We start from the raw sequence: 3,539 nt of genomic DNA, 5'->3' as shown, positions 1-3,539 counted from the left end.
CATTTTTTCTGTTCTTGCCGAGCCTACAGCTTCTTGTAAATCTCTTACAAACAATTCCTTCTGCTGAAGTGATATCGTGAAACCCCCAATACTTTTGTATGTACTTATGACTTGTCTACTAGCCACCATAAGAGGGGTTTCAGGGTAGCACTTAACTCTGGTGAGTTAGTCATATTTTTAAGACACTCATCAGATATGGGAGTCGTCAACACTCTTAAGAAAGAGCTTTAAATAAAGGAATGTTGAGCATGAGTAAGTACAAAGAGCAGTAGAAACAGTAAAAGTTTAATAGGCACTCTTATACAGTGAAGAAAAGAAAAGGAGAAACACATCTTTCCCAGGGGTTTTCCAGCCTTTCCAGGAGTAGGCCTCTTTGAAGCCCTATTCTCCGAGGTAGACTTCGGTGAAGTCCCAGTACTCAGAGATAGGTTTCTGTAAAGCCCCATTCTCTGAGGTAGACTTTGGTGAAGTCCCAATACTCAGAGATAGGTCTCTTTGAAGCCTCATTCTCAGGTCTGAAAGCTGGTTTCCCATGCTAAGCAGACTCCACTGGAGTAGGTGTGGCAATAAATAAATATCAATTTATTTGTGAAATTATCAACTAATTCTAGTAAGTTTCACTGTGTGAAATATAAAATCAGCACATATAAATATAAAATATATAACTATATATACTATAATTAAAAGGCACACGTTTTGCATTGTTCTGTTGTAGTTACTGTATCAAAGGCAAATCTGTTTTAAAGTATTAATCCATTATCTCTACCTCAGTGTTTGATAGAGTTAGACCTAAGGCTTTACCATTTGTAGATTTACAGCATGGAGGCAATAGGAAACTCTGTGATTAAAGCATTATCAATTTAATGCCTAATAACGAGGAGAAACATATGGACTTCTCCTGCAACTATGAAAATATTTGGTGATAAAAAGGCAGTAGTGTAAGTTCCTGCCTGGTTGGATGGTAGACAGGCCAGGACATTAAGTAATCATGCATACCAACAATTTTTTCACCTTCTTTGCTTCAGCTACTTTTGAAATGGAAGGTATAATAAACAATTATATTTTGATAAAATACCTTCTAGTCTGAACAGTTCTGTTTGAACTGTTCATCTCTCTATGATCTCTTGTAAACAAGATTAGTTTTGTTCCAGTAAGACAATCTATGCTGTCAGGGTAAGATATTCTGGTTGGTCTGTTCCCACATGGCAGAAGGATAAAGGCTCAGGTAGACATTTGTGCCAGTAACACCTCATTTGGGAAAATGTCAACTGAAGAAGTTTAGCTCTTAAGCAATGCTTACTTTGAATCCATTATGTCCACAGAGCTAACACAGTTGGATAAATAAGTACTTGAAAAAGCCATCCCCTGGGCCTATCAATAAATAATTGAGTGTACGATCAAATTCCAAATCAAAAGACTTAAGATAGTCATTGACAAAAAAATTTGCAAATGTGAGCAATAGATTGATCAATATAATTTTTTCCACTATTCACAGAATTTTAAGGAAATAAGATCGATAGCATTGTTAGGAACAATAAGGTTTACTTGTTACTAGTAGGCACCCATAGATATAAGCCTGAATAAAGATTGCATCATTAACTACTTAAATTTAGAGGATACTACATGCTTCAGCAGCACGTATACTGAAATTAAAATGCAAAGATTAACATGGCACTTGCACAAGGATAATATGAAAATTTGAGTAATATTCCATATTTTCATTCTTCAGATGCAAGAAATGAAAAACAGTTATTAAAAAGTTGATTACAAAATTACAAGTATAACAATACACGTAATTCACATAATTAAATTTAGTTTGACATCAGTGTATTAAATCTTCACCACAGAAAGGCATCTACATAGCATAAACTTTACAAAACTTTTCAAATTAGACAACATTGTCATTTTATCCCAAAGAAAAATAATATTAAGACCTAGAAAAAAAAAGGAATCAAACTGTTTCTATATGGAATGCAACCGGAAAGGACACATTAAAGAACCTATATATTATTAAATAATGTAGAATACGAAGTATATCTAAGAGAAAATAAAATAAATTATGAACATTATGCAAACATAGAATATAGAATATTTTAAAATATACTTTTTCAGACAAGCACCAGAAATATTTTATCTTCTGTACTACTCATTTCAACAGATAAGTTAAAATTATTTCTGATTAAAAATCACAAACTCTGAAGAAATCATTATACAAAAAACTATTGAATACATTTTGACATCCAATGCAGACAATTCACTTGGAAGAATTCTGCAGAATCCATGAATTTTTACAGTAAAATATTGGTGTTGCCGGGCACTGGTCTCTCATGCCTATAATCCTAGCTACACAGGAGGCTGAGATCTGAGGATCATGGTTCAAATCCAGCCTGGGAAGGAAAGTCTGTGGTACTCTTCAATAAACCACTAGAAAACTGGAAGTGGAGCTGTGGCTCAATTGGTAGAGCTCTCACCTTGAGCTGAAGAGCACAGGGATAGCTCCCAGGCCCAGAGTTCAAGCCCTATGACAGACCAAAAAAAAAAAAAGATATTGCTCTTATTTGGATTGTGAAAATATTTTGTAGGGACACAAAAGATGGACTTGCATTTTTGAAATTTAAGAAACATAAGCCGACCATTAGGACTTAGGTGAACAATTTGTACAGCCTTCCACAACTTCATAGAGGTAGTGATACATATTTATACTTTTGGCAATATCAAATGCAGTTTCTTCTATGTTGTACTTCAGGCCTGGTTTTATATAATGGTTCAACAAAAGGAGATCCAGCATATCTTTGCTATCTCAATTCTCAGCAGCAAGATGTAAGGGGGTCTTCAGTTTGGGCATTGGTTTCTGTATCATGATGAAGTAAGAAAGAAGCCACTCTGATATTATTCCACATATATGCACTGTGCAGGGGTGTCCAGTCATCTACAGTTATTTCATGTGCCGCTTGAGACACCAACTCACTGACAATGTCTAAGTGTCCACTGTAGGCTTCTCGATGAGGAGGGGTATACTCATAGGCATCCCTACTATTCACATGAATGGCCTTTTGGGAAAGAAATCTCTGTACTGTAGTAAGCCTAATATTTTTGGCAGCCCAATGAAGAAATTTGCTTGGATCCTTCTCCACTTTTTTTCTTGCAATTGATATCTTTCCTTACTTTTTTATCTTGTTCCTCATATTCTTAAGAATTGCCTAACCAGAGACTTTGAGTGCCAGTGGGAATGAGGTGTCCATGTATTTCCCTAATAGTTCACATTGGTTGAACTCATCAGAAATATCCAGTGAATTTTCTTCATCTGTTGATTCACCATTTCTCTTTTTCCAATTTTACTATTCGAAATTATTCTAACTGGAGAGTAGGGAATTGATGGAGAGCAGAGGAAAGATGTTATTCCGTATTCAAATGTACACACTGAAAATGAGGACAAGTGATGTCTTCATGTGCAGCTTATTCTAGGAATGAGAAAATAGGAAATAATGCCTTCTATATAAATGATTTGGGAAATGGCAGAGCAAAAAGTGAAATGCAGC

The 3,539-nt window shown here is 35.3% G+C and overlaps 1 pseudogene; it reads left to right on the top strand.

Moving 5' to 3' along the window:
• The first annotated feature begins 1,623 nt into the window (after window positions 1-1,623).
• On the top strand, window positions 1,624-1,720 carry LOC122099093 (annotated as a pseudogene).
• Window positions 1,721-3,539: the final 1,819 nt, after the last annotated feature.

Source organism: Dipodomys spectabilis, unplaced genomic scaffold (genome assembly GCF_019054845.1).
Source record: "Dipodomys spectabilis isolate Male_0828 unplaced genomic scaffold, ASM1905484v1 ptg000503l, whole genome shotgun sequence".
Taxonomy (NCBI): domain Eukaryota; kingdom Metazoa; phylum Chordata; class Mammalia; order Rodentia; family Heteromyidae; genus Dipodomys; species Dipodomys spectabilis.
Note: the sequence above shows the minus strand (reverse complement) of the source record. Positions and strands in the feature narration are given on the sequence as shown.